Source organism: Astatotilapia calliptera, chromosome 3, assembly GCF_964374335.1.
Source record: "Astatotilapia calliptera chromosome 3, fAstCal68.1, whole genome shotgun sequence".
NCBI lineage: Eukaryota > Metazoa > Chordata > Actinopteri > Cichliformes > Cichlidae > Astatotilapia > Astatotilapia calliptera.
In genome coordinates this window covers 37,234,241-37,259,961 of record NC_137424.1, presented here as the reverse complement: position 1 = coordinate 37,259,961, position 25,721 = coordinate 37,234,241, and the positions used below count along the sequence as shown (strand labels likewise).

The window sequence follows — 25,721 nt, the reverse complement described above, 5'->3', positions numbered from 1 at the left end:
CTTTGGCCATGTGACTGACAGTTCACACATCCAAAACAATTGGTATTCGCTCCAGCCCTGGGTTTTCCGTCATGACTCCTAGCAATAATGACATGCACTACTAAAAGCAATAAACTCGCATTATTAAAGTAAACCCTCGGTCTCCCCATAAGTCAGGCACTAAGAGGTGTGAATCTGAGCTCTTTTTTTTCTGTCTTTCTTTTTTCTGCCAGACAACCGAATGACCTAATGCAGCAGAAGAGGCCATTTGTGACCTCGGTCCACCGTTGTCTTGCAATAACAACGCTAATGCAAAATTGATTTCACCTCTCTAAGAACGTGCAAATGTTAAACATCCCACATCTAACGGCCATTTTTTTCTACTCTTGTTTTCCTTAACTGATTTCTCATGCAGTGTATACTCATGCAGATGTGAATATACTGCAGATACGGTGACAATTTAAAGGGAAAAAAAGGACCAAAGAGTTTCATATTATGGGTTCAAGTCATGTCTCAGCATTGATTCTTTTTGGAGCAGTGAAACCCATCCATCCATTTTCTTTCATTTATCCAATTCAGGGTCATGGGGATGTGCTGGAGACCATTCCAGCTGACATAGGGTGAGAAGCGTGGTATATCCTGGACAGGTTGCCAATCTGTCGCTGGGCAAACTCACAGAGACAGGTAAGGGGCGATCGTGGCTCAAGAGTTGGGAGTTCGCCTTGTAATCGGAAGGTTGCCGGTTCGAGCCCCGGCTTGGTCAGTCTCAGTCGTTGTGTCCTTGGGCAAGACACTTCACCCGTTGCCTACTGGTGGTGGTCAAAGGGCCTGGTGGCGCCAGTGTCCGGCAGCCACGCCTCTGTCATTGCGCCCCAGGGTGGCTGTGGCTACAATGTAGCTGCTATCACCAGTGTGTGAATGGGTGGATGACTGGTTGTGTAAAGCACTTTGGGGTCCTTAGGGACTAGAAAAGCGCTATATGGTAAGCGCATACCAACAGACAATTTAGAGTCATCAAACCCAATGCATGTCTTTGGATTGTGAGAGTAACCAACGCAAGGTCAGGAGGAATATGCAAACCCCAGGCTGGATTTGAACCCAGAGCCCTCTTGCTATGAGGCAACAACCACCATTATTCCAAAAGACAATTTCAATTATGACGTGGGTCAAGCTTCAAACTCTTCCTTCTGCATTAACTTAAGTTGCGATCCGGTGACCATAACATACGTTTAACCTCCTTTTCATTCTCATCAAAGCAATCAGTGACTCCCTACGCCCTGTGGATGTAGCTCTCCTGGAAGAGACCACTCTGATCATTGTTTTTTAAGAAAGGGGTTTCATCACAGGATAATGATGATCACTCAGAACAACTTTGTATTGATTTGAAGTGACCTTTACCTCGAAGCAAAAGGCGAAATTCCCCCAGCACTCCAACAGAGATATCAGACACATCTCCTCACTGTAGTGGTCAGGGCTCCAGGTTTGTCTTTTAATTTGTCCCCCACCTATCGATATTATGCGTCGCTTCAACTTCTTGCACATTAACATCAAAGTTAGACTATCTGAGAGACTTCCTTCCTGGAATCTCTGTATTTCAGCTGTGAAATATGAAATACCTGCTAAATTATTTAGACTTAAAAACAGCGCAGGTGTACAGATTCGGTTGGGTATTGTGTTTCGCTGTCTTTGCTTTGAATTGATCTGTCCCTTCCAAGGCATTATCAGCGCACGGTTTAAACAGGATGCGATAGAACAGCTCGTCAACGCATGAAAAAGTAAGTAAAGTTTTTATTTATACAGCACCTTTCAAGATAAATATCACAAAGTGCTTCGCAACAAAAAGGAAAATGCTAGAACATCAAAAGTTACCCAAAAGCAAGTTTGGAAAAGGAGATTTTTTTTAGCTCCTTTTTCTTTGTTACGTTTTTTTATTTTAAAGAAGAGAGAGAGAGATCACCTAGTCCACAGATCTCAGGCTCAGTGGGAGAGAGTTTCAGAGTCTGAGAGATGCTGTTGCAAAAGCTCCGTCTGCGTTAGTTCTCAGCCTTGTATGCTGCACAGCCCACAGGCTGACATGACCTCAGGGACCTGCTGGGGGGATGTATGGACGTAAAAGTTCCCTGATGTTCGCTGGAGCTTGTCCATGCAGAGCTCCAAAAAGTCAAAATCGAAATCTTAAAGCGGACTCTGAAACTAATGGGGGAGCCGGCGCAGCTGAAATCCAACAACAAAAGATCCACATGCAATAAAATAAAGTGACCAGTATATTAATATGTGTCTGACGCACATTTTAAAATGGAAAATGTGAGCCAGCGATAAAAAAATATTTAAAAAGACAGCCTAGACATGATAATTAAGAGCTTTGGTGCATGCAGATGAATATCTAAAACAGCCACGCACAATCTCTTTGTAACCGCACACAGAGATGCAAGCAGCCACTTCAGCTAGCCCTAAAGGCCATCTGCCACGGGCACACCTGAGAACCGCCTCTGACAGGCTATTAATAAGAGAGCCTCTAGCTGTGGAGGCCAACCTCTGTGGCATATGTCGCTCTGATGACTCTAGTTTGTCTGGCATCTTCTTTAACTGGACAGAACGGATACAAATTATCCAGCACTTTTTTTTCCCCTCTCGGTGAATTTCCACACGCAAGTGAATCTGTTTACTCTAAATCTCTTCATCCAGTAGAGGAGAAGCTTTGGGAAATTGGACAACAAACGGGGGGGGGGGATGAACAGATGTTGTTTGGTTCAACTTTTTCTTAAATGTTTAATTATTATGTTCTAGATTCCAAAAAGAGCCACATCAGTTGCAGTTCATGTAAAAATCATTAGCTGAACGGTTCACTTTAAGATTCTTCTGCAATTCTGACTTTAAGCTGTCTGCAAAATATCCTTAGGGTTCAGGGATTCAGGTTTCGGCGATAACCCGAGGATAGCTTATTCAGCTTCTTGCTGACAGATGTGTCCAGATGTTAGGTGGAAGTCTCTGCTGCTAGACTACAGTAAGGCTAAAGGTTTTGCCTCTCGGTCAAGGTTGTACTCGTGTTGCCCGCGGACAGCAGCCATGCAATATGCATCAGTCTCTGGCTGCGTCTGCTCCGTGGAAGTTGACAGCCGCGTAGCAAAGTGTGTCGTATGGCAGTTCAGAGCCGAGAAGCTCGCGGATGGATTGATGCAACTTGGCATTGTGCCAGGTCGAAATGTCAGTGCCGAGTTGTGGCATTGCGCTGACAGATTCACGGATGTTTGACAGGAAGTTGTCCATCAACTCGAGATCTGCCAAAGAACTTTGGTCAGAGGGATTACACCGAAAGGATCCCAAGACAGTTAGCGCTCATGTTGGATTTATGTGGCCACGAGTGGGACACATCACCCATCAGTAATGGAGATATGCTGTGCAGAGCAGCACCTAGAACTGTGAAAAGTGAAGCTTGTCTTAGGTTATTGACATGCCTGCTCCACTCCATGGCAAAGATGCGCAAAGACTTTAGCCAAAACCCAGGCAAGACAGGGATCTTCAGCACTATGGGGTTGCCCTCCAGCTATCCACCGCATGGAATCCACTTAGCTAATTTCCCTTAACTTGTGCACTGGCTCAAAAAAAGCCCCACTTCTCCCGCTCTCTGTGTACACAGGAGTTATTGAAGTTTACTCAAAGAGTTTGCAGGCTTAGGTGAAATACAAGGCTATTGGCATCATGTAAACATTATAGCACACACTCGAGAGGAATCTGAGATAGCAGAGATCTGAGGGCTCTGCGGCAAAAGTTCAAAAAATATAAAGCGATACTTTATAATCTACTCTGTCAATCCTTTGATTTTATATTGCAACCGGGGGTTTAGATTTTTAGAGCGATACGAGACATGTGTCTCTTTGGTAAAGGGAAAAGAGCAGAGAATGTTTGCTGGGCTTACAAGCATGCCTATATCAAATAGCAGCCGGGCAGTGGCTCCAGGGGTTAAGGGAGTGAAAGCCCACGGGTGACGCTGATTGGTGCACTGGCCAAACCAAGAGGTTTGAACGCACACAGGCTATGCTACAATATCGATAGCAAGGAGGTCGCTGGAGTTCAGCTCGGAGGTGAGAGAGAGTCAAGGAAAGGGTGGGTGCGGGGGTGCACAGAGAGCATTTGTATGTGGGAAAAGAGACGTACATTATTGTGCTACCGAGCCTTTCCTCCTAAAGTGCCGTCTACAAATGTGATCATCTCTACCTCACACTCCGCTTTACATGTCTTACGACTGGGCCCGATGATGTGCATGAATGATAATCTGCGTGAAAGCCACGTACTTTCAGATTATAGCGGCAAGCCAGGGTGCTGAATGGGCTGTCTCATAGAGTGATTGCACTGTTCTATTACAACCGGAGCTCGTGAAAGAGCAGTCGGTTTTAATTTATACATTTAAAGAACCCCCTGTTAGGCAAACAAGTGAGTTTTTCTTTCACGAATGCATATCCACCACATTCTGAGCATTGATCTTTGAAATGAACTTACATGATACGACCTTACTTGAGTGAAAACAATTTATTGTTGACAGTTAACTGCAGTGAAAAGCTTAAACGATTCCAACAACTGAGGACTAAAGACTTCTTTCTTTAAGTGGGACTTGATATTTCCACAGAAGCTAATAAAATACGCTTGCTTTAAATGGACCGTGGAACAGTGTTCTGAATCTATACATTCAGTCACATAGCCTCAACTGTAGCATCTTTTTGAGAACTTGTATCATTATCAAGCACGTCTAAAGCACTCCTTTGCTGATCTTTGCTGGCCACATACACACTTAAGCTCTAGTCTAGCGAATCCATAATGTCTATAGCGCCAGCGCAGAAGTAGTTCTTGTTCTCTGTGAAAATCGATTGCAAGCAAACTGAAACATCTGCTGGTGTGCTGTGACTCTTTGCTAGAGGAAAGGGTAACTAAAGAGCGAAGAAAAACACCTAATAACCATCCATCAAAATATAATTATGACTTGTGCTGCTAAAACTTCCCTTCCAGACACGAACATCACTTTAAAGACGATGGGTTGTTCTGTCATTAAAGCTCTAAACCGTGCTATTATCAGTTGTGAAGATGTATTTATGCCTCTGGTAAATGTCACAAAGCACTCCGTCCAATGTTGCAAGAGAGAAAGCTCAAATATTTCATTGCTACCAGAGCTGACTAATTGTTACCCCATACTGCTTAATTCGTCTTATGAACTGAAATGGTTTTGATGTATCTGTGGACTCACCGAGCGGTGCTGATATTCTGATGCATTTTTCAAAAACATTGGCCCTACACCTTTAAAAGGGATATTATGACGAGCTCCCAGTGAGTCTAGAGACAGACAAAAAAGCTCGAACCATTTCGGTCATTTTCCGTTTTTCTCAAAGGTCATTAAATATGTTTTTGAACGAGTTGTTTGGCTTTTCAGCCAGTTTTGACATGAATACTTGATAAGCTTAGCCCCCTGCTGGTGAGCAAAACCTGGGGACGACAGACCTAATGAGCAGCCACAGTCCACGCTTTAATTTCCTCAGTAACTGATACTAACTGATAGATTGGATGGATTGGGTGAAGTGGATTGCTTTGATTTCTGAGATGAACGAAGATGCCCCCACGACAACAGGAAATTTGGACTGTTAGCACACCCTGCAGCTCATGCGTCCACCCTCATCATTTGCTTTGTAGCCTGTCCACTGGACATGCTGAGGGACAGCAGGGTATTTGAGGAAACGTTAAGACCACTTTGATATTAGATACGGGTGTATATAAGTGTTTGTGTGCGAGCGATTTTGTTTTCATTCTATTATAAAAAAAAGACAAAAATGCCATATCGAATACTCAAAATTAAAAACCACAAAACGAAATTTTTAACTTTTTTAACGCTATATGGACAAATTATATGGCTACACCTCTTAACCTTGTGTTTTTAGTCTCATTGCACAGGTGTTTCAAGTCAAGCTCCTAGCTATGCTGTCTGCCTTTGCAGAGGGCTCGCTGAATAGGATGCTACCGTGGCAACAAGTCATTTGGTAAGATTTCATCCCTCCTAGATCTTCCAAGATGAGCTGAAAGTATTGTTTTTGCAAAGTAGTGCTGCAGTGCTTCTGACTCGGTAACTGCAGAGTTCCAAACCTCCTCTGGCATTAACATCAGTACAAAACGGTGCACCAGGAGCTTCATGGCATGGGTTTCATGGCTGAGCAGCTCCTGTAGGTGGGCCCAGTGCTTTTGTCTAATAATCCCGTTCCCACAGACTTTGGTAGAATTTGACTTCTTTTTGTGACCAGAAGAGTCGTCCCCTGCTCGGCATTGAAAAGAATGCAGGTTTGGGGCATTTTCCACACATGACTTCACTTCGCATATCCATAGGACGCACCCATCTTTCACGCAAGTCTAATTTTAGAGGTGACAAAATGCCTCGTATAGTGTCTGCTACCCTGAGGTCACCTGTATGCTTTGGCCCATTTGGTTGCTCCTCTGTGTAACTCACAAAAATCTGTTTGAAAGGGGTGTGGGCAAAAGTGGATTTACAGCTACAGGCACTCACACAGCCCAGTTAAAAAGCAGTGGCACACAGGGACTGTGTAATGAACGATCTGTCAAGTAGTTTATGCTAAAATCTTAAACACTTATTTAGGAACATTTGAAACTTAATTTGTTATAGAAATAGTATAATATGCCCCAATAACATTTACTCTGGTGATGGTTAATTTGAAGCGTTATTTATTAGTCATTAATTGGGATCTCCCCTTAAAACATTCTTGTTTGGAGTAAATTAGCTGAAGCTACTGTATTTAAAATATAATCTCAGTCTGTGCAGCTGCTAAATTGACTATAGGTAAGAAAATTAATGGTTCTATAACGTTTTTAACTGATCTCAACGGGTGAGGTGATATCCGGCAGTTTTATAGGAGGATATTAAAAAGTTGGAAAATATTCAGTATGCAAATTTTCTTCACTTCACTTGCAAATACATCAAGAACGAGCTGGAGTGAAAAAAAAAAAAACAACATTTCCATCTTCTTCTTCTTTTTTTTTTTATCAATACAGGGGATAAAAAAAAGATGGGGAAGAAAATTAACAGTACGTTGGGCTGATGCAGCAGATGCACTTCATCTGCATACACACAAACGACTGGCAAGTGACAGTTTGATAATTAGGCTTTCTCTAAGCAAAGGAGGCTTCCTTAAGCTTCGCAGGTGCTCATTTCGAATTCGCAGAACACACAGAGGAAAATGGATTTAGACTTTTAAGCTCTTCCTTGTAGGTAGTCGTTGTATATTTTCATATTAAGTGTCCAGATAATGGATGGAGAGCAATCTTAATGCAGTGTGATCTGATTTGCTGTTTAATTCTGTCTAAGTCACGTAGTTAGCAGAAGTTGTTTTTTCTAATTTATGCCATCAGTGTACATTTTTGGGGTCATTATAATCCATGCTTTTTGCAGAGATCCATCAGCACGATACGAACATTTCAAGGAATGTTGCTCATGTCGTTCCTTGTTTTTTTAATCATCTTTTTGACTGGTGAGCACTAAACAGCCTTTTATCTCCACTGCCTGAGTATGGATGTCTATGTTACAGTCTAACCGCCTTTGATTATGAGAATAAAGTTAACACGATTAAAAGACTGAAATAATAGAATCAACAAATGTCTGCACATATACAAAGTGCAGCCTTTCAAATCACCTATTCACCAACACACTCACACGCTGGCGCGTGGTGCGTAATGTCATAAAGATGACAACGCTCACACCTGCAGTCAAGAACTACTTCGGGGTCGTGTCCCGACGAGAGACTGAGAAGAAACGAGTAAGTGTTAATGTCACGGAGATAAAGACTTTTTGTCTTTCTTCTTCTTTTTGTTGTTGTTGTGTGGAGGCGGCAAAAAAGGAGGGCGACCTAATTAACTCAGTGTGTGAAAGTAGGAGTTTGTCGAAGCCATGCTTTAAAAACAAAAAAGCCAGCAAATGAGAGTTTGCAAGTGGGCATTGCGTGACTTATTTTAGCTGGTTGTTCCAGGGTTTTATTTGAATATAATGACTGGCAGCCAATATCAGTATGTTCTGATAACATCTTCCTCTAGCATCCCCCCAACAAACCCAGAAAAGCATGAAGAAGATTTTGTTTCCTCGAAAAAGCGCCTCCACAGAGCAGCAGCTGTTGCAGCCATGCCACACCAAAATAAACGGGCAATGTGAGGATCTTTAGCTTCAGGTACAGTAACAATAAAGATAGATTTATGCTACAAAGGAAGATGGAAAGCTTTTTATCCATTTTCCAAGAAAACACCAGATAAACAACAGGAGTAGGCACTTATAATATAATTAAATCAAACATTATGAATGCAATCACTTGGGTGTATCTCTATTTTACTAACATTGTTAGAGTGTACATCTCCGTCTATTTGCAATGTTGATACATGTCCCTAATGTCATTCCAAAAACAGCACCACGCCACTTCTTATTAAATTTATCGCCATCTTAATTTAGGTTCTACCTTACCTTCTACTGTACTTCCCACAATATGTAACAATTTGATTATAACGTATAATTACATAGAAATAATAGTGGCGACTTAATACACCAGGAGCACTGTGATAATAACAGCTTTAATAATAATAATAACTAATGTTAATGTAGCTGTGTAATGCTGTGCAGGTCATGTGCTGGGAGGCCATCAGCGTTTACAGTCTGGGTGTCACACACACTGGGTCAGCCGCTCCTTTCCCCACTCATGCTTTCTTTATTCCAGATGAGGGTTTTCCTATGAGTCATCAACTTAACCACAGCATCCCTTGAACCTTAATGACTGAGGAAGGCAAGTGTCAGAAGAAAGGCATCTTGGGGAAGCTGGCTTTCAGTGGCATGCAAGAAGCCAGAAGTCAAGTAGTAAAAGGCACCAGGGTGACTTTCTTTTGATTACTGAAATGCTTTAAAGTTCAGATGTGTTTGTTCTGTCTACAAAAACTTTTTTTTCTCTTTTTCTTTATTTTTTCTTCTATTTTAGAAAAATTGCATCTACTTAAACACACTGCAAGCTGCCATTGTCATAATGTCAGTGTGGAAATTTCAAGTTTTTGGATCTGCAGCACTAAGAAAAACATTAGATATCATTCTCATTTGATACCGATGTTATTCTAGGTACTTTAATCTCATGTTTTTCCTCTTTTTTTTTAAAAAACATATTACAGCGTATTCTTTTTTATGGAAATGATGCTACTCACACATCAGCCATTCAGCCAGAATGGAAGTGGACGGCCAAGCAGTCAACTAAATGGACTGAGGTGTCTCTTGCGGAGTTGGGGTTCCCCTTAAGATAGCAGAGAAACTTGACACCCCTGCGATCAAGAGTCAGAAACGAGCCGAGTCCTCGCTGTTCCTCTCTGCCTAAGGGTAAATTGCAGCAGTTTGTCAGGGCAGGGACAAATAAGTAGGCCTTTGAAGTCTAAGCTTAGGGGGCTTCAAACCACTTGGACCAAGTCTGCTTGGCTGTTCCAAGAAGCCAACATTGGAGTGCTCGTGCCAACACAGAAGTGGCACTGCTGGTTCAGTCCCAAAGTGGCACACATGGTAAGGCCAAAAAGATTGATGTCATCTGACTATGACATCTTCTCCTGCAGCCTCGTGTTCTGCCACTGACCAACAAATGTTAACATAGGTTAATCCTGACTGCTGTGAATGTGAAACTTTCAATAGATAGAAGGTGAACAACTCTAAAGACTTCTTTAAGGCTGGTTAGGCAAACTGATAAAATCCATATATTGCATGAATGAAAACGCATATACAATTTAAACAGTACAGTGCAGAATGATTATGTCATCGTGTCTGGGAATTTTTTGCACAGTGGGTCTTGGCTCAGATTAAACAGCATGTAAACATTTTCTGGCAAGGCATACGAGTAATCCCATTTCATTAAGCCATTGTTAACAATGCCTGGTCAACTGTGACTTTTGGACGTGCAAATGAAAGAGAAAAAAGTAACTGGGCTGGAGAACACTTTTCATTTGTCAGTCCTTTCTTGACTGTGATGGGGGGGGGGGGGGGGGGGGGGGGGGGGGCAAGACTCGTTGTCCAAAAATGTTTCAAATCACATTTAATGAGTCAACGAGACAGAGAGAAACCTACAGCTGGGGACGACCCTCGCTACGTGACAGGGAGTCAGATAGTAGTCATCTAATTGGTGCAGATCTATGCAGTCCCCCGGCAAAAACTTTGTTTCATTTGCTGTTTAACTGACAGTGTCTTTACAATGCCACTATCAAGAGGTTAATCATGTGGGCTATAAGTACTCCGACTGCTGTGTAGTGTCTTGGAGAAAAAGTTTGTCTGGCAACTATTGTAATTTTTTATTTTTTTTATTTTTTTAAGATGAAAGGCTCTAAAAGACCCGTCCAATTAGAATCAATCACAGTCCCAATTCATTCATTTAGGATCCTTTCGCGCAGGACTCCTATTATGCCGAAGGCCTCTGAGGCTTGGAGAAGAATGGATGGCTGTGTATGTAATGGATTACTCCAAGCTCTAATATTTCATTTTAGTCATTTAACTAAACAAAGCCAAGCTGCAGTTGTAGCAGATTTTCCTGCACTGGCAGTAGACGCCACGTTAACATCATATAAGAAATATTAAAAATTCCTCGGCCGAGCGCTGATCACCTGCTGAGCGTCGAAGCGAGAACGCGTGATTTAAAGATACAGATTGTCCAACTAGGCGCCAAATAAGTATGGCTGCCTTGGAGGCTTATAAGCTCCCCTTAGCCAACGTAGCGCGGACGTTCAAACACGGCACGGGCTTTTGAATGTTTTTGTCACTGTTCTCCATCTCTTTCAGCCTGAGCCTCATGAGATGTGATCTCTGAGGACAACAGGAACTTCAGTCTGATATACTGTAATTGCTTGTGACAGGCGACTTCACATTGGTGCTTGCAGCTGTCAGCGTGAATTTTTTGTTGTTGTTGTTGTTGTTGAAATGAACATGTTTGTTAAAAAAAACCCAACATCATAGAGGCATTTGTGCTGTTGCTTTAGCACGGCACGTTGCCAACTGATCTCTTAGTTTCTCTCATCGTTCTTTCTTCAGGCAAGGCCAGAGCGAGGTTAGCTCCCTAATCTAAAGAGAGCTAATGATAGCATCACAGGAGTAGTATACTTCTCCATCTCTTTACCCCCCCCCCCCCCCCTCCTCTTTCTCATCTACATCCTCTCTACTGTACACTTGCCCATTCAGCTCACGTGATTGTATTTCACATCAGACATTCGACAGTGTTCCGAGTAAATCTACACAGACTGTACACTGGAATGCGGCATGCTGGAAATGGCCACATTATTTCATGGTACAAGAAAAATATGCAAATCTGCTTTGTCCTATAATCCAGCAGTGATCACAAGAGGTATTAAAGAGCTGTGGAGTCGTGGAAGTGCGCCTCTTGAAGCGGGTGTGAGCAAGAGAACATTCCAAATCATTCCTGTCTCCCAGAATAATGCAGTGACTCATAAATATCACCTAACTTCTGTGAACCAAAGTGAATACCAGATACAAAGCACTGAGCATAGCTTCACCCACTCAACTTGTATTTATATTGCACATTTGGGCAAAACTTCAGCTATATTTGCCCAATCTAATAATGTCAAAAAAATATAAAGATATATACATATGTAAATATAAAGGAATCCCCTTATCCTCCGCCTTTTGTCTGTTGCACCAGTACTGTGAGAGCATTAACCCTGAAATAAAATAAGTAGTGGGCATAAAAAGCTTATAATGTTCAATTCTATACATATGTACTCTGTACAGTGCATTTAAAATGCTTATATAAAATGTTCGCCCCTCTGTGCAAAGCAGATTAATGTGCTATGGTGTGGATAATATAAGGGTTAAAGATTAAAAATCACATAACAGTCAATCTTGGCAGGCTCAGGAAATGAAACGAGTCATGACACATGAAGAAAAGGTGGCTTTTGTAACACAGCTCTCCAGCATGGCGAGCGCAACCTTGGACAATGGAAACAAAGGTTATATTATCCACTTTAAGCAAGTGAGTGGTGACTGCACACAGCAGGATGTGATACGTGGCTCATTATCAAAAATTCTTTCATGTTCAAACTGTTTTGTAAAACCAAACATTATCTCACATTTAGGGGTTTTTCTAAATATATACTCTCTGGCCACTTTATTAGGTACACCTGTTCAGTTGCTCGCTAATCAGCGGATCACATGGTAATGTTAGCATTCAGGCACGTAGGCATGGTGATCACCATGCTGAAGCTGAAACTGAATATCAGAATAGGAAACAACTGTGATTTAAGTGACTTTGACTTTGAATCTGACATGGACGTTGCAAAGCAGTCTGGCCTTTCTCCTCTGACTGTTTCAGAAACTTCTGATCGACTGGGTTTTTCCCACGCAGTCGTCTCTAGGGTTTACGGAGAAAGATCCAAATAAGGAGAAAATATTCCAGTTCAGTGAATGTTCCTTGCTGACACTAGAGGTCAGAGGACAAAGGCCAGACTGCTGTGAGCTGATAGGATGGCAACAATAACTCATTACAACCAAGGTATGTAGAAGAGCATCTGTGAATGCACAAGATCTTGAAGCAGATGGACTACAGCAGCAGAAGATCACTCCTCTTAGCTAAGAACAGGAAACCAAGGCTACAGTTCATATGGGATCACCAAGATTGGATGATAGAAGACTGGCAAAACGCTGCCCGATTAGCTTCCATAAGCAACATGAAAGCATGGATCCACCCTGCTTTCTGTCAGTGTTTCATGCTACTTGAGGTGTAATGGTGTTGGGAAAGTTTTCTTGTTGCACTTTGGTTCCTTTAGCATCATGTAGCATGTATTAAACCCCACAGCCTGAATATTATTGCTGACTCTGCCCATCCCTACATGAGCACAGTGTACCCATCTTCAGATAACTGCTTCCAGCAGGATAATGCACCATGCCACAAAGCTGTAATCATCTCGAACTGATTTCTTGAACCTAACAATGGGTTCACTCAGACTTTACAGTCACCAGATCTCAATCCCATAGAGAACCTTTGGGATGCGGCTGGAACATAAGATTTTTACCATGGCCGTATAGCTAAGAAATCTTCAGATATTATGCAATGCTATCATGTTAATATGGTCAAAAATCTCTGAAGAATGTTTCCAGCAACTTATTGAATCTGCTATGAAGAATTAAGGTAGTTCTGAAAGCCAAAGGGGTCCAACCGAGTACTAGAACTGCTGCATGTAAATTAAACTCCTTAATGCCTTTTTGCTTGCTGTACTTCTCCAATCTCAATATATTTAATAACTTGTACAAAGACACACACACGCACACACACACAAAACATGTATCTGTCCATGTAATAAGGCAAAATAAGGTAGGTAAACCTCACCATAGTGCCTTAGCAAAAGGAATCAGTCCACCGCAGAGCAGTGACTGTGAGATGATGCAAGGCTAAGACATAAGGTTTTAATTTGAAAGTTATTTTAAAGATGAAAGTAATACAGTTTTCAGAGTCTGTGTTGATTATTGTAGGCACAGACCCATCCCAACCTGCAGGAAGCCAACAGCCTGAAAACAGACTCAAGCTGAGCCGTAGACCTAATGGTAACCTTTAACAGTTCTCACAAAGGCTTCTGTTTTTTAACAGGAAAATCTTTATAGTCAGTGGATTTAAAAACTAAGAAGTACCTCGTGTTTTCTGATAGTTTTAATATACATACTGTGAACATAAATGCCTTTGAGTCAATGAATGCACAAAAAAAGAAAAAAGACAAACTTCAAACAGCTACTCTGCTTCAGACAGATTGACCTCTAAGTTGCCTGCAGAATGTGTACAGTAACTTCAGCACTTTATTTTTGGTTACAGGATGTAAAGTCTGTAACTTGGCAGAGTTGAAGAAAGTGCAGGTGGTAAACTAGCATGAGTTGAAGAAGAAAAGAACTGGCAAGGTCACCGCTGACCCCACACACCTTAGCAGAGTTCTTGTCACCAAACCGGCATCTCAAAGTCAGCGCAGGTCATTCGTCACCTGCACTACGTGGAATCTCTTCAGCTTCTTTCCTGAGTCTATCCACCTTCATCTGCCTGCAGCTACAAAATAAAGCAAAACTTATTGGGTAGGTGTAGTGGGGCCAGTGCACTCCCAAAGGAAATCTTGGTTTCATCAGACCAGAGAATTTTGTTTCTCACTGTCCAAAAGTCCTTTAGGGGCTTTTTCTCCAAGCGGGTTTTCATTCTCCTCAGTCTATCACCGAGGAGAGGCTTTTGTCTGGCAAATCTGCAATAAAAGGCCCAGACTGGTAAAGCCTACAATTATGATTGCATTTCTGGAAGTTTTTCTCCCATCTCCAAGCAGGATCTCTGGAGCTCAGGCAGAATGACCAAGTTCCTGGTCCCATCATTTATTAAGGTACTTCTCCAACATTTGCAGGCAACCGGTTTCGAGGAACTTATATTTAAGAAATGTGAAGGCTACTGTGGTCTTGGGAACCTTCAGCGTGACCTATTTTTGTAGCCCTCCTCATATCTGTGCCTCTACACATAAGTCCAGCAGGATGCATGGGTTAGATATTGTGTGCAGACAAGTTTCTCTTTCAAACTTTCCAATGTTTGACTTAATTCAAGGTCTAGAAACACCTCAAGGTTTACTTTTAGTTTTATTATGCATTGTCTATGCAACAACTGTAAGATCCTTAGTTTGCGTGTTGCACAGGTAATAAGATAAGATAAGATACCTTTATTAGTCCCACAAGGGGAAATTTCATGTGGTTAAAGTTACCTTTAGTCTTACCTCTTATAGTTTTGGATTAATTTGGATAACTTAAACATGGGCTACATATATTCCCCAGTTCGCTATGTTTTTTAAAGAAGATGATAAAGTAAGCCTTTTCATCCACAGCCTAAACTAAGCTATCATTTGCAAGCACGAATTACAACTATCTAAAGTGTCAGCTTTAACAAATTCACTTGCAGAGATCAGATGATTCCACTTTCAAGTATTTTCTCAGTAGGAATTTTCTGCAGCGTAATTAGTTTTAAAAAAAACTTGCACCTTCAGCGAGGCCTCGGGAGCAGCTCGAGATCAGTGCTTGTGAATTGGTGAGCTACGGAATAAATGGAAACGCTGCACTTGATAGCGGAACGATGTCAGCTTCTATAGTAATGAGCAAATAATCGCCATCTTTGCTCGAAAAGAACTCTTCCAGGATACTGAGAATTTTTTGCTATTCACCATCACAAATTGTGTTTTTCTCATTTTAGCAAGAACTTCTCCCCTCTCACTTCTCATCAGGTTTTATTGTGATGAAAACAATAAAACCTGTGATGGACTGATACTTAAGAAACAGTCAACTACATTTTAGATGCTCAAGTACTGACAGATACATGAAGTCATTTCTCACTGCAATTTTTAAGGATTCACTGACTTTAATGTGAAAAAAATGGTAGTCATTAATGTGTTCCTAGTTGTATCATATACTAAAATGATGCAAGAGGCCACTGTGCCGTTATTCTGTCTTACTGAATACTATTAAAAATGTGTATTTTCCATAATATATATTTGTATTTTCTATCTGTGGAGCATTTCACTGCATGGATTTCCAGCCAATGGCGGGCTCCAAATATATTAGGTATACCTTTACAATGTTCATCATTATAAAGGTATACTAACCCAACAGTTGTATTTTGACAGCAAACACCACACTGTCTTTGGAAAAATTGTACTTGTGCTTATTCCTAGATGACAGTAGTTGCAGTGGGCTTGAATTTACTTAGTGTAAGTAACACTGGATTTTATTGCTGACCCAGTTTCATGGCAAAAACATGTCAAAACTACTTTTAGACCAAGTCTTACGGCGCGATCCAGTTCTCAGTAAACGCCACTGTGTTGCCAGACTCCTTATCCATCCATCCATTGGAAGCATAGTGTTTTTCCCCCCTGAGATGACTGTTAGTTCAGCACATAACGATAAATCGCAAGTCATTATTTTCTTTGAATGTGAAATCCTAATCACTAAAGTCAATGAAAGCTGCAATATTAACATATATCAGTTCTTCTTCTTCTGCTTATTCAGTTCAAGACTGTGGGGCTGGAGCCTATCGCAGGTGCCACAGGTGCTGATGTGGGGGGGTACACCCTGGACAGAACACCAGCCTGTTACAAGGCTAAAACACAGACAGAAAACTCTTGTACTCACATTTACAAGTAATTTCTAATCACCATTTAACAGAAAAACTAAATGCATGTCTCTGGTAGGACGCAGGAGCTTCTGGAGAGAACCCACGCAGAGATGGGGCCCTGCCCAGATGATGGACTGTGCCACCATCATGCTCGGGTTATCGTCCCCCTGAACTGTGCCCAAGGACATAATCACCATAATAAACTTGTCTAATTCAAATAAAGTGTAAAATAAATTGCTCCTGATCTAGTGATGATAGCGTTAGCTTAGATGGAAAGTATTTTTCTAGATCTGGGGAAGTTGTTTGAAACACTGTTGCTGTTTTGAATCTTTCACTTACAAAAACTCTACTTTTGAAAGTTTGGTGCTTTTCCCCACTGTCTTGGTACGTAATGCTGTTAAATTGTTATGTAACGTCAGCATGCTTTAAAAACCAGCAATACATTTTAGAAGTTGCGTCGCCTGTTTGGTAAAGCGTCTCCCTCGCTGACCCGCTTGTGATCTGTGTTGCTAAATGTAGCTCCTGAACTAAAGTGAGGCCCCTGCTTCAGGGTTTATTTGAACAATTTAGAGCTGTCAATGCACAACATGCACAATGATGGGCTCGTAGCTCAGATGGCAGCTTAACATTAACACTGAGATTTTTTTAAACATTTGATAATGAGGGTATACACTTGGCTCCAGCTTTTCACAGTGCTGGGAAACATCCCAGTCTCAGCAGCTCTTCTAGCTGGCCATCAAGCGGCCAGACTGCGTAGTGCAGCTTTGGAGCGCAGCATCCCAGGTCTCCTCTCTCCCCCCCCCCCCCTCCCTCTCTCGCTTTCGCTCCCGCCGTCGTCGGCAGCTGTGTGTGCGTGCGTGCGTGCACGCGCGCGCGTAGAATCCGACAGCACGCCGGGACTGCGTTTCCTAAGGAAAGCTCAGCTCTCAGTTTTGTGCCCGTCTTATTGCCGCTCTCATTGTCTTTGTCGGCAGTGATAAAGAGAGCAGGTACCATCTGTCCATTCCGCCAATTTATTGCGAGTTGCCTTTTTTTTTTATTGTTTGCTCTCCTTCACAGATGTTAGGTCAACACTTTTTGGGTGGTGGTGGTGTTGGTGTTGGGGAGGGGGGGACTCCTGGTTCTAACGGAATTTGTTGTGGCTTCTTCTTCTTCCTTTTTTCGGTCTCTTCTCTCTTTCAGTTCATTCGGGGGCCTGTTTTTGGAATAAGAAAAAGGCATTGCTGTTTTCTGACTTTGAGTGAAGAAAGAAGGGACTCCTCTGGAATTTCCTAAGGAATTTATTCGGACAGCCCATGGTAAGTGGAGATTTTTGTACACAGAGATATGTACATATACATTTATTTAAAAAAAAAAAGGCTTCACGTTTGAGAAGACACCCAGCTATCCATTACTAAGTTGGTCTCTTTGAATGAAAAATAACAACACGAAGCGCATCCCTCATTTTTTTATTTTCCTTTTTTATCTACAGTTGCGAGGGCTTTGCATTCTTCCGCCTGGGTATAGAGTAAGTAGTACTTTTTCTTTTCGTATTCTGTCAATTGCAGCCGAGAGCGGCTCGTCATGTTTTCCATGTGTGGAATAAAGTGTCGTTTTTTTCTGTGTCCGCTCCAAGTTCTGTGTCGTGCCGCGATGTGAGTAGGAGCCCGGGGTGTTTTTTTTTTTAAATTTCATTTTTTGCACATCTTTGCTTTGGAGGGATGTTGTGGAGAATGTGGCGCAAACGCAACGTGCACCGGGCTGCCGCTCGCTGTTACACTCCAGATGGCGGCGAGATATTTAACAGAATTTATATCGTCAACATTTATAACACGTACTGCGCTCACACGGACACACAAAATAGAAATAGAGAGAGAGACAGGGGGAGAGAGCCATCTTTGCCCCGAACGATGCTCTGCCCGCTCCGGAGGATGCGCGGGCACGCATAAACAAGCTGGAAATGTGTGCGTGTGTGTTAAGGGGGGGTTATTCTGTGCCATAGTTGTGGGACGTGTTGAGAAAGTTTGGTGTAATGTTTGCTTCTGCAAACTGAGACGATTTGCTTAGTCTATCTATGAATGCATGCGTGCGTGCGTGTGTGCGCGCGCGTTGATGCGTGCCCAAGAGCTCCTGACTCAGGTGGTGTAGCCGGTGGGTGGGCTGTGACTCACCCAGTTTACCCATTTTGCTGGTGTTATCTGACAGGCTTTGATGCCAGATTTGACTGGTGACTGACAGTGGCTCATGCGCAGTAGTGTGTCAGGACATGCCTGTGTTTTTTGTTTTGTTTTTTTATTTTTTTATTTCCTCCCTCCATCACTGCCTGATTTGGGCGTTCCATAATTTATGCGATCCCTTTCCTGCGTTAAAGAGTTTTTCTTTTTTTCAGACTACTACTGACAAGTGATTCATATATAGCCAATTACCCGTGATTTGCACTCATACTTTGCAGCCCGAGGGAAAAAAAAGAAAAGTGGAAAGCCTCTAAAAAGCAAGATAATGAAGTGAAAAGTTTGTGGTTCCTCGGTATTTTGTAGCAAAGAGAAGCATTCGCAAATGAGGGCAAGGACAGCCAGTCAGAGAGATGTGTCTTCGCTGGCTAGTGTAGAGTGACAGGGGGCTAAGTGAGCATGACCATCAAGGAGAGGTAATAGCATTACGGTCTGCCAGTCATGAGGCAGTGCAAGAGATACTGTTGCATTTCAAAAGGAACTAAATGGGTAAGCAGAGGAAACTGTGACACAGGGTCCACTAAAATGTAACGCATAAAAAAGGCACTAATGTGGCTCAGCAACACAGTTTTTATTCATGCAGATGAGTTTGTCTTAATATTAAGCTGCTTTATTGAAAAAAGACTTTACTCATCCTAGTTTGGAATGTAATTAAGGGTTGCTTATCATTATTCTAATCCCTAATGATCTGTCAGTTTAAATATTTGTGTCTTTCTTTCTTAAACCAGTTCAAATTAGAAGGTAATCACGTATTATCATTAAAAAACATCTCTAGTAGAAGTAATTATATGAAGGTAATAATGTTGCCAAATCTAGAAGGAACATCAGGTGAAGTGCTCACACCCTCTTTAGATGACCAGCAAATTGCAATATGGGAAAAAGTAATGCTGAAAGTCAGTGGTCACGCAGCTCAGGTGTCCCTGTGAGTAAACACACATTTGAGCATAAAGCGGATTTGAATCATTTGCTGCAAAGCTTTCCACAGATTAGTCCTAGGTAAGATTGCCCCCTCCCTCCCTCCCTCCTCCCTCGCCATCATCACTTCATAAACTGGAAACATTCCGCAGCTTTTCCTCCATCTTGCCTTTGAGTGATGCTCCCAGACCCACTCGCCAAGCCCACATCAATCACTGCTGGATGGGATTTAAGCTGTGGCCGGAAATCATAAGCAGGAGAAAGACAGGTGGGCTTGCTCACAGTTGCGTCCTCCACGGTGACCCCCCCACCAGATCAGCATCCAGCGTTGCCAGCTACAGAGCTGCACTTCTGCCACTTCTGCAGATCCTTTTCTCTCATTAATTATGCCCTAACATAGTTTGCTCTAGTGTGACCGTGTTGACAACACACCCACTTTTCCTTTTGCCTGCTTGCACGTCCCTGGAGAGAATCAGGAATAAGCTGTAATTATGGTTTATAAACTTCATCCAGGTGACATAATCAGGGCATGGCTGAGACAGCAAGGGGCTGTCATAACAGCTGCTAATACATGTATAGCTGTTTTTCCTTTCATTCCTCAGACTGTCTAACTGTACTGACACGTGTTTGTCACATGGATGCGCCGCAAACAAGCAAAACTACAGCATTCGTGTAGGTATATATGGATTTTTAAAGAAAACGGGCACACACAGTATCGTGAAAGTGCAAACACTGGCTAGTTCTCTGCAAAAAAAAAGAAAAAAAAGTGGGCTCAGTACATCTATGGAAACGTAGTGTCTATATTATCTTCGTGCGCTTGCTGTTAGGAGCACCTTGATTGCGGTCCAAGGCTCGGCAAGCCGAACGCCCGGCTCCCAGGGGCCGTTTTATAATGAGGATGCACTGTCAGATAATTAGATACACCTGGCGCAGGCGTTTTCAGGAAATTTTGATTCATCCCAAAATAAAATGCCTGCGCCTGCCAACATGAAAGCAAGCACAAAAAAAAAAAAAATCCCGCTGTCACATTGCCTCTCCTCTCATGGTGGCAATGTTTTATTTATTTATCCGCATCTTAATGCTCTTGGATGAGGCAGGCTTCATTTTGTGCTAGCTGATGCATGGGCTGCCAAAGTTCCACGTCTCTTGCAGAGCGAGCTTCTCACTCATGAGGGTGTCGCTGTCCCTTCATGGACACAGCCTCTCCGAAACTGGATGTTCTGATGCCGTCACATTTAACAACTCCCTTGGCTACTTGGCACAAAATGCATCTCATTGAGATTCACACACGGCCACATGACAATACAAACCCATTCCCCGCGTGGATGTGCGCGAATATGCGCGTCACACAGTCTCAGATGTGGTTTGTCACATGACTGTTAATAAGAACAGGATGATATTTATCCCCCCCTCCCTCCCCGACAGTGTGTGTATTGACCTTTTGCGCTTCCTTGATGATATTTCAATACGTACGTGAAATATTGGAGATTTAGGAATTTGATAGATGCAACTAATCAGTTATTTTATGCACACTCTGGAAGAATTGAATGATGAGTGGAATTCACTTCAGCAAGCCGGCACACTCGCACACATTTATTCGCAGGCCCAATGCACACAAGTACAACCTTAAATGTTTCGTCTCTTCTTAGCTGTTGATTAGAAAACGCTCTGTGAGATGAAACCCTCTCACCTGTGCTGTTTATTTATCAGACACCGGGCTCCAGTCATAAATCAGACACTCATTAAGTTGTTAAACAACAACTTTTGCCTCGTGCAGGAGATGTCAGTGCTATTAAGTCTGATGTATGTGATACAGTAGGAAGGTGAGCCGTTGCAGATTGCTCATGTTATCCAATTAAGAGCGGTTTATTAATCCTTTTCTTTCTTCACGCTGGTCACATTTTAATTTAAAAGCCCAGCGTTGATATTGAAGTTAATGTTAAACAATAAAAAAATAAATTAAAAAAAGGCATTACAAGTGATCAGGATAGACTGATGTTATATAAGTGGCACAGATGAAATGTACTTTTTTGCCATCTGATAGCTGGGTAACCACATGTCAAGTCTTATCTGAGAGCAATCAATATTTGCCTTCTCCAGGTTAGAGCCCAGTAAGCCTTGATTAATGACTACAAGTTTGCATCATAACACGCCAACAAAAAACACTGAGTCTGAAGTCTACAAGGGAATGTACAGATCTGTTTTCCTGGCAAAATTACGTATTATTGTGAAGATACTGTAAAGTTTCAAAAGATGTCCTTGGCCTGTGCAAGACCTGTTCTTGGTTATACAACATGTTTTTGTGTGTGTGTGTGTGTGTGTGTGTGTGTGTGTGTGTGTGTGTGTGTGTGTGTGTGTGTGTTTTTGCAGTAGCAGCAGCTATCTGATGCATGGTCATGTATCGTAATGTTTTTCCAACTTTGCACCCTGAACCAGACTGTGTAAGAGGAAAAAGGAAGAAAACTGTTGAATGGACAGTGTTGTTAGATGAAATGTGCCGTTAGCTAGCATTAGCCATCATAACCTGCTTATTATACTGCACGTAAACAAGTAAGACTGTAGCAAATCGCTTCGAGTAATAAACTGAGGAAAAAAAATATCATGTTATATTATGGAGACTGTAAAGTTAGCATAAGTGCTCCTAGTGTTAGCTGTCGAAGAAATAAGATATATTTTATAACAGTCTGAAGCATGACAGAGTAATGTAGTCTTTCTTTTTAAAACTCTGGGCACACTGACTGCCAAAGTATATGTCAACACATGCATTATTAAAAGACAAACAGTTCAAATCATTGACTCAGTGTTATCTGAAGAAGTAGCTAATGCATGCTAACAGCTAGCATTAGCCACCATAAGCTGCTTACTGTACTGCAAGAAAACAAGTACGATTGTAGCAAATCACTGTTAGTAATAAACTGAGAAAAAGCATATCATGTTAATGATTGACCTAATTAACAACGAGTAAATGAAACAGCATGCTATTTTGCTTTCAAAGGTGAATTTGGTTTTCTCTGTCTGCAAATCATTTTTAGATTAAATTTAGAGCAGTTTAAGTTGAAAGAAAAAAGGTTTATTTAAGCAATAAAACTAGTTTTCAGGATCTGGAAAGGATGAATTTACTCTTGTTTTCTTTCATTTAGTTATTTAGCTGAAATTGCACATTATATTAAAAAGACTGTAAATTTATTAGTATTTAGTATTTAGTATTTATTTATTTATTGTCATTGTCAAGAACAATGAAATTGCGTTTGGGGCTTCCATACAACCCAAAAAAAAGAAGAAAATAATAAATACCCCTTAAAACCCAAGTGTACATATTTAACCCAGTGTGACTCCAATGCAATAAGACAATCCTTAGCAATAATGTTCGTAGAAATTCAGACAAAGACCTGAGAAACATGACAAAATACAACAATGCAACCCATTCAATATTATTGTACTGTGAGATATGATAGCAGATATGATAGTTATCTATTTAAGAAAGAGGGGGGGGGGGGGGGCAGGAGGGGGAAGAGAATAAAGATATGATGCACCAATGCAGACCAGTTCATTGCTATTAAGAAGTTGGATATGGTTATTGTCCGTGAGAGGGGGGCAGAGAGTTCAGGTGCTTTCAGTGTTAGCTGTCCAAGAAATATGATATCTTTTATAACAGTCTGAAGCATGACAGAGTAATGTAATCTTTGGCTACACTGATAGCCAAAGCATACGTCAACACATGCATTACTGACTCAGTGTTATCTGAAGAAGTAGCTAATGTATGCTAACAGCTAGCATTAGCCACCATAAGCTGCTGATTATATAGCAGATGTTTGTAGCAGACAAACATCTGATGGAATTATATTCAGGAAAGGCACAATTCATTGATCATTAATCAAACTTATTATGGGTTTTTTAAATTATTTTTTGCTAACTGTAGCATTAATTACTCATATATGACAGCCACCACTCTCTGGTAATACATGATTTAAGATGAAGCTTAAATTCAGCACCTCTATTAAAAGATGATGCAAGCTCTATACCGTCATGTGATCTGTCAATAAAGTTGCTTTTAATTTCTTCCACCATTGGTGATGTAAATCTTTGGCTAGTCCACAGTATTCCGTGCAGTACTGAAGGGTGTCATATTTTTGACCTACACAAATGCAATTCTGTAATATGTAAATTTCATGGCATTTCAATGAATTATTCAGTTATGCTATCTGTGAGATGATGTTCCTTGTATTTCTGCTGAGCTTTAATTTGACCATGGCTGTCTTGATCTTGAACCAGCAGAAAACACTGTTTGGTTAGAGCGCTTTTGTTGTAAATTTGCTGTTACCTAATTTCTCTAGCAGTGCTTCTAATCCAAGCTCAATCATGCGTGATTAGAAATTCATCTCAGCCGCCAACGTTGTGGTGGATGTTTTCCTTCCCTGCTCGACTGTCGGCTGTATTGTTGTTGTAGAAGGAAAATCTGGTCTGCATTGTGCTGTTAAAATTGAAAAAACAAACAGAAAAAAATATTAAATAGAAAAGCATTGCCTTCTTGCTCCCCTGACATGGCAGGAAGTGACAAAACTGATGGATACCGACCAAAGACAAAGGCAAGAGGAAAATGCTATAGATGTGCTGCCTTGAGTCACAATCCCTGTTGAAGTAGGGTGAATGCGAGGATTCCTGAATGTCATGCAAAGAAATGCAAAAGCAATTGGAACTGCAGGCTTGTTTTTGTTTAATTGTCGGGAAAAAATCAATATATTATAGTAATGAAATATGAATGATTGGAATAATTCTACAAAGCTACTATTTTCTGCAAAGCTGCTGCACTGGAGTTGGCTGAATGGGCATTCATGATATCATCGCCTTTACCGCTAGTTATTTCGGCACGATAGCGTCTAGCTGCGATAACGACTTGGTGTGATTTCAGAAGCGTAAACGCCAGTGTAATCTTACAGCCTGACCTTTATGTAAGCCACGTGTACAGCGCCAAGGTGTTATTTTACCTCCATACATGTGATTGCTTTGGCATACCTCAGCCATCTGGCATCTTGTGAGAGTTTAGAGGGCACTGGTATGTTGAATATTGGCCTTATAGTCTACTGGGATATGGAGGCAAAGAAGAAAACAGAAAGGAATAATGCAGGCAAGCTGGAGCCAGGGTACTCTGCACAGTTCGATGCTGCTGCCTCTACCCGACATGAACAAGAGAAATCAATTAGACCTACTCGGTTGCTATCCAAGGGACTTCCACCATGGGAAAGGGTAGAGCGAATCAAAGCATTTGGAAAAAACAAAAAGAAAGTAGCAGAAGTGGAAAGTGAACTCGAGTGGCAGCTTGTGGGCTTCTTTGTCAGATCATCCGCCTCTGACCTAAAGATAAGATTCATTTTCTCTGTGTACATCCCAGACTTGATTATGATTCCAGACACTTTCCAATCTCTCTTTCTCTTTTTTTCCAACACCGATGCCAACTTTTTTTTTCTCTTACTGTCCTTTCAGGTCAGTAATGAGAAAAAAGAAAGGCTGACAAAAATGCACCTTATAAAGGATACTTTGATGAAGCCTTAGCTGCAAATAGAAGAAATCTCAGTTGTCCCAGCAGCCTCAGATTCACACTATTAGATTTTTATATTCATACCTTGAACCCATTCCGGTAGTCACTTGGAGGTCACTGTGAACAATATTTCTTCTGCACACCGTGATGGGCTCCACATTATTGTTTTGCTGAAGAGAGGAAACAAGTTAAACTTTTTAAGGGTTTAGTTTTAGAAAAGTCTTTATTTGGTTTTTATAGGGGGGGGAAACTGTCTCAGGTGCCTTAAGATAAAAAAAAAAAAATCTTCATATTGGATATGAAATAGTCCAACCACTGTGGTAGGATCAGTGAGGCTTGTATCCACAGCATATAATTTATTAATAGTATTTTACAGCCAGCTAAAGAACAGCCCGAGTGTAATGTAAGAATATGCAGAGCCACGGCAAATATAGAGATCCCGTAAAGTCCACTTCCCAAATTTGACTAAATAGATATTTCAACTCTATACGTGAATTTCCCAAAAAATCCTAGAGAAAATTCTTGAATAGCTGCCGGAGATGAGGCAATCACATGAGGCAGCTCGTGCTTTATGCATATTTTATTGAATGAAGCTGAGCTCTGTTCTGTAAATACAGAGGTTGAGAGTGCACAGCATGGATTTCATAGACCCCAGCGGCCATATTGTCTTTGATCAGACTGAAAAAGGACATGTTTTGATCAAGCTCTACCTTGGACATTTAAATCAAACCCCTGACAGAGTCAGCAGCTCCGTGGCTGCAGGGTGTAATCTCCACACGTAGGAGAATGTGGACATCCCTGGAAGTGTGTTCGAGCCTATTATATTGTACCTTTTGAAATCTTTTTCTCCCCCTTTCCCCTTGATGAATATCTGCCACTTGGTGATAGTGGAGAGGAAATTCAATTTGACAA

General features: G+C 41.5%; 1 protein-coding gene across 22 annotated transcripts in view; it reads left to right on the top strand.

The window, feature by feature from the left end:
• Nucleotides 1-17,019: 17,019 nt before the first annotated feature.
• The window catches only part of ptprda (protein tyrosine phosphatase receptor type Da), a 406,188-nt gene continuing 397,486 nt past the window's right edge, over nt 17,020-25,721 (top strand). For all 22 annotated transcript variants that reach the window (XM_026161910.2, XM_026161898.2, XM_026161908.2 and 19 more), the window contains exons 1-3: nt 17,020-17,137; nt 17,331-17,446; nt 17,620-17,655. The gene's annotated coding sequence lies outside the window, so the exon portion shown is untranslated. The remainder of the gene's footprint in view (nt 17,138-17,330; nt 17,447-17,619; nt 17,656-25,721) is intronic.